Consider the following 9,283-nt stretch of genomic DNA (forward strand, 5'->3'; position numbering starts at 1 on the left):
TGTTTTCTGATTCTAGCTTTAATTTGTTTCGTTGTACAACCAACATACTGCGATTTACAGTCCCGGCAAGTAATAACATAAACCGCATGTTCCGTATGGCAGTTCATCTTTTGCTGTATTAAGCAGCTAGATCCCTTCGCTGTAGAAGTGATGGTTTGACTTACCGTCATATATCTACAGCCGATGCGTCTATTGCCACCACATTTAAAGCTGCCTTTATATGAAAGCCATGTATGCACAATTACAGGACGGTCAATAAACAGACTGGGACTGACTTTCTGTCCTATGGTGGGAGCTTTCCTCGCTACAAATCTGACTCCTGCTGAAACCACATCACCCCAGTCTTTATCGTTATTTAGTACATGTAAATGTTGGTGGATAATCGTACAAATTTGTGTATACTCCTTACTATATCCTGTTACAAAGGCGATGGGCTTCTCCTGTCTCTTGGAAGTTAAGGGTCCATTCACGCGTCAGTATGTGTTTTGCGGATCCGCAAAACACAGACACCGGCAATGTGCGCACATCGCCGACACTCGTAGAAATGCCTTTTCTTGTCCGCAATTGCGGACAAGAATAGGACATGTTCTATTTTTTTGCGGAACGGAAGTGCGGATCCGCGGATGCGGACAGCACATTCTGGCCCCATTGAAAATGAATGGGTCCGCACCTGTTCCGCAAAATTGCGGAACGGATGCGGACCCATTTTGCGGACATGTGAATGGACCCTAAATCTCGATTTGTTAGGCTAGTTTAAACTATATTAGTGGTGACCTCTTCTCCTGCCTTATGATGAAAAATGAGGCTCTTTCTATCTCGTTTAAGTGCCAGCTGTCTAGCCTCACTAATGCTTTCTGGAGGGCATTGTGTCCTTTGCAGTCTGAACGCGACCCTATCTGCTTCCTGTTTGAGCAATTTCGTCGAGTTCTACTCATCTCACCTTTAGGTATGTTTTTGATAATATGCGTAGGATGGCAAGATGTTGCTAGAAGGGTAGTATTGCCTGCAGTTTTTTTCTTATAGGTGTATGTGAAAACCTTATTAAAATCGGCCTGCGAGCAGAGATCCAGGAAGACTATTGATGCAGGGTCACTATGTGCAGTGAGCTTAATGGAGGGAATGCACTGATTCCGATATTCAATGAATGGTCTAATTTCAGACGCCTTTTTTTGGCCAAACTAGCAGCATATCATCTATATATCTACCATACCATTTAATGCTCTGAAGGAAAGGATTGCTGTCTGAAAACAAAAAGTTTTTCTCCCACCAGGCCATAAATATGTTGGCAACAGACGGTGAAAATTTGGCCCCCATGGAAACTCCCGAGATTTGGAGGAAAAAAAATCTCCATTAAACATAAAAAAAATGATGTCGCAATAAAAAATCTATTGTAATGCATATAAAATCCTGGAGAGCGGATGTATAATTGCTGTACGTTACCAAATACCATTGCAGAGCTTCTATGGCCAAATTGTGGGGTATGTTTGTATATAGTGATGTGATGTCTGCAGTAATCCAAATATAATGCTCCTGCCATCTAAAATCATCAAAGGAGCGCAAAACCGTACAAGTATCTTTTATGAAACCCGGCATGAGAGGGATTATGGGTTGTAATAAGGAATCGACCCACTCCGATAACCTTTCAGAGCAAGAGCCGATGCCTGCAACAATGGATCTAGATACTTAATACAGCAATACATGAACTGCAATACGGAACATGCGGTTTATGTTATTACTTGCCGGGACTGTAAATCGCAGTATGTTGGGTGCACGACGAAACAAATTAAAGCTAGAATCAGAAAACATGTGTCTGATATCCCTCATTATAGCACACGCAATGTGTCCGCGGCCAGCTTCCATTTTACCACTGTTCACAAAGGCAGTACGGATACGTTTTCAGCACAAGGAGTTGAGAAAGTTTCTTTCCCTGTCAGAGGTGGGAATTACAGACAGAAGCTTCACAGGAGAGACATTCTGGATGTTCAGATTGGGAAGTTGTGCACCTAAGGGTCTGAATAAAAAGCATGACTTCATTTTGCATTTTGGATGATTGTTTTAAATGTTTTGTAGCAAATTTTTCTATGTGCTTCCCCTTATTTTGTTTCTGTGTTTTGATCACTCCCATCTTGATTGCATGGGTTGTGAGCAATTTAATTAATTGGCTTGGTCTTTATCCTTGCTTATAAGAAGGGGGCTCAGTCTTTTATTTGTATGTCATGATGAAGAACCTATATATTGGGGTCCGAAATGCGTAGACATTTTATACTGTATTGGATGTCTGGATTTTACGTCAAATGAATAAAATAATCTTTTTATGGGAAGCTGGACTCTACAACTTTTTTGCAATTTCTACATGACCGTGTCCGGGCCATTTGTCCGTGCCTCCCAAAGAGATACACAGGTGAGCGCTGCAATACGTACGTCTATCAACTTATACCAGCTGTACATATATAATTAGGGATGAGCCGAAGTCGATTCGCATAAAACTTTGTTCTAATACTGTATGGAGCTCCGTACAGTATTAGAATGTATTGGCTCCGATGAACCGAAGTTATTGCTTTGCGAAATCTCGTGAGACTTCAGGCAATAATTTCATAAATTAATTTGTACTGAAAAAAAACATTTCCCGAACTCGGGTTCAGTTCCAAGTTGTAATTATTGTAATCATTATTGTTATAATTATAAACGGGAGATACCCAGGTTATACCAGCTGTACATATATAATTATATACAGAAGATACCCAGGTTATACCAGCTGTACATATATAATTATATACAGAAGATACCCAGGTTATACCAGCTGTACATATATAATTATATACAGGAGATACCCAGGTTATACCAGCTGTACATATATAATTATATACAGAAGATACCCAGGTTATACCAGCTGTACAGTCGTGGCCAAAAGTTTTGAGAATGAGACAAATATTAGTTTTCACAAAGTTTGCTGCTAAACTGCTTTTAGATCGTTGTTTCAGTTGTTTCTGTGATGTAGTGAAATATAATTACACGCACTTTATACGTTTCAAAGGCTTTTATCGACAATTACATGACATTTATGCAAAGAGTCAGTATTTGCAGTGTTGGCCCTTCTTTTTCAGGACCTCTGCAATTTGACTGGGCATGCTCTCAATCAACTTCTGGACCAATTCCTGACTGATAGCAACCCATTCTTTCATAATCACTTCTTGGAGTTTGTCAGAATTAGTGGGTTTTTGTTTGTCCACCCGCTTCTTGAGGATTGACCACAAGTTCTCAATGGGATTAAGATCTGGGGAGTTTCCAGGCCATGGACCCAAAATGTCAACGTTTGGTCCCCGAGCCACTTAGTTATCACTTTTGCCTTATGGCACGGTGCTCCATCGTGCTGGAAAATGCATTGTTCTTCACCAAACTGTTGTTGGATTGTTGGAAGAAGTTGCTGTTGGAGGGTGTTTTGGTACCATTCTTTATTCATGGCTGTGTTTTTGGGCAAAATTGTGAGTGAGCCCACTCCCTTGGATGAGAAGCAACCCCACACATGAATGGTCTCAGGATGCTTTACTGTTGGCATGACACAGGACTGATGGTAGCGCTCACCTTTTCTTCTCCAGACAAGCCTTTTTCCAGATGCCCCAAACAATCAGAAAGAGGCTTCATCGGAGAATATGACTTTGCCCCCAGTCCTCAGCAGTTCATTCACCATACTTTCTGCAGAAGATCAATCTGTCCCTGATGTTTTTTTTGGAGAGAAGTGGCTTCTTTGCTGCCCTTCTTGACACCAGGCCATCTTCCAAAAGTCTTCGCCTCACTGTGCGTGCAGATGCGCTCACACCTGCCTGCTGCCATTCCTGAGCAAGCTCTGCACTGGTGGCACTCCGATCCCGCAGCTGAATCCTCTTTAGGAGACGATCCTGGCGCTTGCTGGACTTTCTTGGACGCCCTGAAGCCTTCTTTACAAGAATTGAACCTCTTTCCTTGAAGTTCTTGATGATCCTATAAATTGTTGATTGAGGTGCAAACTTAGTAGCCACAATATCCTTGCCTGTGAAGCCATTTTTATGCAACGCAATGATGGCTGCGCGCGTTTCTTTGCAGGTCACCATGGTTAACAATGGAAGAACAATGATTTCAAGCATCACCCTCCTTTTAACATGTCAAGTCTGCCATTTTAACCCAATCAGCCTGACATAGTGATCTCCAGCCTTGTGCTCGTCAACATTCTCACCTGAGTTAACAAGACGATTACTGAAATGATCTCAGCAGGTCCTTTAATGACAGCAATGAATTGCAGTGGAAAGTTTTTTTGGGGATTAAGTTAATTTTCATGGCAAAGAAGGACTATGCAATTCATCTGATCACTCTTCATAACATTCTGGAGTATATGCAAATTGCTATTATAAAAACTTAAGCAGCAACTTTTCCAATTTCCAATATTTATGTAATTCTCAAAACTTTTGGCCACGACTGTACATATATAATTATATACAGAAGATACCTGTCATGCCCTGCTCTGACTATGTGCGGAGTACGGCCAGAATAGCAGCACGTGTTTAGTTTTTTGTTTTGTTTTGGAGTCGTGCTGGATCCGCCTCCCTTCAGGTGCACTGGGTGGGGTCATTGGTTTAAATCTCACTCAATCCCAGTGTTCTGTGCGGGTTATAGAAATCAGTCTGGCCTTGGAAGCAAGGAAGGAAGGATTGTCTGTTCCAGCTCAGATAAGATAAGTTTGGTAGCTCAGATAAGATAAGTTTGGTTTCTGTTTTTGTTGTTTGCTGTCTAGGTTGTTTGTGTGTCATCTGTTCCCTCCAGGTTCTGAGGGAGCAGGCTGCTCCTATTCCCCTTTTCACCATCTCAGGGATTCTAGGGTATTTTAGCCCAGGCACGAGGACACATTATTCCTACCATCAAGGTCTGAATGTGGGCTTAGCAATGTAGGGAGAGAAGTCAGGGATTTGCTAGGAGGTGACCCTTCCCCTGCTTCTCGCCTAGAAACTGGTTTGTTGGTTTATCTGTGTATCTGAGATCCCGTCCGCCGTGACAATACCCAGGTTATACCAGCTGTACATATATAATTATATACAGGAGATACTTAGCTTATACCAGCTGTACATATATAATTAGGGATGAGCGAATCGACTTCGGATGAAACATCCGAAGTCGATTCGCATAAAACTGTTCTAATACTGTATGGAGCTCCGTACAGTATTAGAATGTATTGGTGCCGATGAGCCGAAGCTACTGCTTTGCGAAGTCTCGTGAGACTTTGCGCAATAACTTCATAAATTTATTTGTACTGTAAAAAAACATTTCCCGAACTCTGGTTCGGTTCCAAGTTGTAATTATTGTATCATTATTGTTATAATTATAAACGGGAGATACCCAGGTTATACAAGCTGTACATATATAATTATATACAGGAGATACCCAGGTTATACCAGCTGTACATATATAATTATATACAGGAGATACCCTGGTTCGTTAACACAAAGCACAAGGAAATTCAGATTTGTTGCAAATGGAAGTTTTCCTAAACTTCGGTCTGAATGCTGCTTTGGATGTTTTACTTTGCTCCACACCATAACTATATATAAGATGATGTATAACATATCAAATGTACAAAATAATTCTAATGCTAGTACATGTCTGAAATACATTTGTCTTGGTTTGGTATAAATGGATAACATGAGAAAAGAGAACATCTGCATCAGAGGAGACATCACTGCATGTAAGAGGTATATCGTACTGTTGGTAATGCTTACGGCTCATGCACACGACCGTGCCGTGTTTTGCAGTCCGCAAATTGCAGATCTGCAAGACATGAATGCTGGCCATGTGCGTTTCGCAAATTTGTGGAATGGAAAAGGTGGCTCATGATAGAAATGCCTATTTTTGTCTGCAAAATGGACAAGAATAGGACATGTTCTGTTTTTTTTGCGGGGTCACGGAACGGAGCAACAGATGAGGACAGCAAACTAAATGCTGTCCACATATTTTGCGGCCCCATTGAAGTGAATGGGTCCAAATCTGAGCAGCAAAACATGCAGCCTGGATGTGGACCCAAACAACGATCGCATGCAGGAACCTTAAGTTCAAATATGCCGTTAACATTAGGGCTGTGGTAGGGGCTGGATTGAGAAATTGGCAAGGTGGAGACACTATATTTCAATTTTTACCACAGGCAGCAAAAAACTAAAATCTGCCCCGGCCACAACTTTTGAACTGTATCTGCAGATCTGGGAGAGCAAAATCACTATCTAAATGATGGGAGTAGTTGTCATTGTGAGGCTAATGTCCAGGTGAGGATCTCTCGCTATTGTTGTGTGGACAATCACACGTCTCTGTGAATGTGGTAGACGATACACAAGGCGCGGCCTCATCTACACATCCCGGTGCGGCAATGTTTTCATTTTGTTGGAACTTTAATCTATTTACATTTTTCTCATTGACAACAGGTTTTTTATATCTATCAGATGACATGCTCTTGTAAATACTTAAGGATATAGCCTAGTTTGATAATTAAACAACAAATTCTTTCATCTACATATTACAGAGGAGCAACGGTTACATATCTGTGAAACTATTTTTGTTGAATTCCACTTAATTTGCAATAAATCTTCTATAGACAATTATACAAAAAGAAAACCATGCAAAAATAAATAAAAGATCCCCTAGCCCTCCGCCAACCCACTCAGAGAGAAATGAGGAGGGGAAAAAAAAAAAAATATATATATATATATATATATTTTACCCGATTCCCCATGCTCTTCATGGTACTGCTAAGTATATTTACCCCAATACTCTGAACCCAAAAATCTGGTGAATCCATTTTGTTCGTTTTTTTTTTTTTGTAATTACCCTTTTAAAGAGTCTTTAGGCCTAAAAGAATGCTCGCTTTTTTCTCTATTATACCACTACTACTCCCAATGATAGATAGCCAAGACCGTGAATGCCGAACAGTGTGTTGTCTGCCAGGTGCTCGGGTTTGGCATATTGCGGATCGGATTGACAGATTGATGGGTGGGGCTGGGGAAGACCCGGCGCTCATGGTACACATTGGCACCAATGACAAAGTCAGTGGGAGATGGATGGTCCTTAAAAAGGACTTTAGAGAACTAGGTGAGAAGCTCAAGTCCAGGACCTCCAAGTTAGTGTTTTTAGAAATACTACCAGTGCCACGAGCGTCACGAGAGAGACAACGGGAGCTTAGGGATTTAAATAAGTGTCTCAGAAGCTGGTGCAGGAAGGAAGGGTTTGGGTTCATGGAGAACTGGGCCGACTTCTCTGTCGGTTACAGGCTCTACAGTAGGGACGGGCTGCACCTTAATGGGGAGGGTGCAACTGCCCTGGGGGAAAAAATGGTTAGACGGCTGGAGGAGCTTTTAAACTAGGATCTGGGGAGGGAGGTGTCATACTAATAAGGGGGTAGATAGTGTAGATAGACAGTGGGTTATACAAGGGGACAGTGGGGTTTTAGTGGGGCCTGGGGTTAGCGAAGAAAATAGGGAGAAGACTGGGCATAACTATACAATTATGAAAAATAGAACTGCTGGTAACAAGAATCTGTTATATACAAAAATCAACCAAGGTAACCAAAAAATCCTGGATAATCACTTTTACAGTTAATAGTAATTTAAAATGTATTTTCACAAATGCCAGAAATCTAGCTAGCAAAATGGCGGAGCTAGAGGCTATGGTACTAGAAGAACACATAGATGTAGTTGGTGTGGCTGAGACATGGTTGGACTCTTCGCATGACTGGGCTGTAAATATTGAGGGTTTTACACTATTTAGGAACGACCGGGTCAATAGAAAAGGCGGTGGTGTGTGTCTGTATGTGAGGAGTGATCTGAAGACAAGTGTGAAAGAAGCAATTGAAGAAGCAAATGTGTGAGGATGATGAGGATGTGGAAACCTTATGGGTGGAAGTTCAAAAGGATATAAACACTCAAAAAATAATACTTGGTGTAATCTATAGACCCCATAACATCCCAGAGGATATAGAAATGCAACTGTATAACCAAATAGAGCAGGCGGCACAGGCTGGTACAGTGGTCATAATGGGAGATTTTAACTTCCCAGACATTGACTGGGGTCATGGTTCTGCCTCAACCGCAAAGGGGAGAAAAATCCTCAACTTGCTGCAGGACCACTTTATGGGCCAGTTTGTAGAAACTCCCACTAGGGGCGATGCTCTGTTGGATCTGGTAATTTCTAATGATGCAGAGCTTGTTGGTAATGTTACGGTTCGAGAAACCATAGGTAATAGTGACCACAATATAATTATATTCCCCCTAAACTATAAAAAGCAAACTCTGTCAGGCAGAGCAAAGACACTGAATTTCAACAAGGCTAATTTCCCTGGGCTGAGGGCAACATTTGAGGGCATAGACTGGGAGCAGCTACTGTCACATAATAATACTGAGGATAAATGGGAGAGCTTCAAATCCACATTGAGTAATTGCACTAAAAAATTTATCCCTTTAGTTAACAAATATAAACGGCTAAAATTACCCCCTTCCCCCCATGGTTTACAGCTACTGTAAAAAGAGCAATATAAGACAAAAAGAGGGCATTTAAAAAATACAAATCTGAGGGGTCAGCTGTAGCGTTTTAAGATTACAAAGGGCTTAATAAAATCTGCAAAAAGGCGATAAGATTATCAAAGATACAAAACGAACAGCAGGTAGCAAAAGAAAGCAAAACAAATCCCAAAAAGTTTTTTAAATATATAAATGCTAAAAAACCTATGTCTGAGCAGGTAGGTCCCATAAATAATGGTGAAGGGGGGGTAGTCACTGAGGATATGGAAAAGGCAGAGTTCCTAAATAGTTTTTTTTAGCTCTGTATATTCAAAAGAAGCAAAGGGAGCTGATATCTGTGGTGTCAGGGCTGTTAGTACATGCAGTGATATACTCAATTGGCTAACTGTAGATATATTGTTCAAGAGAAGTTAAATAGGGTAAATGTGAACAAAGCTCCGGGTCCAGATGGAGTACTCCCAAGAGTGCTTAAAGAGCTCAGTTCAGTCATTGCCATGCCCCTGTTTATAATTTTTAAGGATTCTCTAGGGACTGGTACAATGCCAAGTGATTGGCGCAAGCCAAACGTGGTGCCCATATTCAAAAAAGGATCAAGGTCCTCCACAGGTAATTATAGACTATTTAGTTTAACTTCTGTTGTGGGAAAAATGTTTGAAGGACTCTTAAGGGACTATATACAAGAGTATGTGACTATAAATAATATTATAAGTGATAACAAACATGTGTTTACCAAGGACAGAAGTTGTCAGACTAACCTG

At 41.1% G+C, this 9,283-nt stretch overlaps 1 protein-coding gene across 1 annotated transcript in view; it reads left to right on the forward strand.

The window, feature by feature from the left end:
* Positions 1–9,283, forward strand: part of LOC120994402 (oocyte zinc finger protein XlCOF6-like) — a 177,948-nt gene that overhangs the window by 69,996 nt on the left and 98,669 nt on the right. The window lies entirely within an intron of this gene.

The sequence above is a fragment of the Bufo bufo genome, chromosome 3 (assembly GCF_905171765.1).
Source record: "Bufo bufo chromosome 3, aBufBuf1.1, whole genome shotgun sequence".
Taxonomy (NCBI): Eukaryota; Metazoa; Chordata; class Amphibia; order Anura; family Bufonidae; genus Bufo; species Bufo bufo.